The sequence below is a fragment of the Frankliniella occidentalis genome, unplaced genomic scaffold (genome assembly GCF_000697945.3).
Source record: "Frankliniella occidentalis isolate FOCC.00 unplaced genomic scaffold, Focc_3.1 Scaffold2464, whole genome shotgun sequence".
Taxonomy (NCBI): domain Eukaryota; kingdom Metazoa; phylum Arthropoda; class Insecta; order Thysanoptera; family Thripidae; genus Frankliniella; species Frankliniella occidentalis.
In genome coordinates, this window is record NW_026269546.1 from 1 (window position 1) to 323 (window position 323).

Here is a 323-nt window from a genome sequence, read left to right on the forward strand (position 1 = left end):
GAGTCTTTTAATTGATACTGAATCGAAATTTCCAATTCATTTTATTTTATTTCATTTCCTTAGCATTTTACACACCTCTTTCTTTCTCTTTCCAGCGATGACAACAAAAACAAATTAAGCCCATGGCTGATGTTCTTAATAGTGTGCCTGACAGCAGCTGCTGTGGCGCTGTGTCTGCTCAGACCAGAGCAGACCAGCACATTCCTCTTTTTATTCTGTTGTCTTCTATTCGGTAAGTAAAGTAACACATTGACGATTAACTGTTGATCATAACCTATCACAGTCACAAGATAGAAATGCACTTCATTCATGTACTTCAAAAA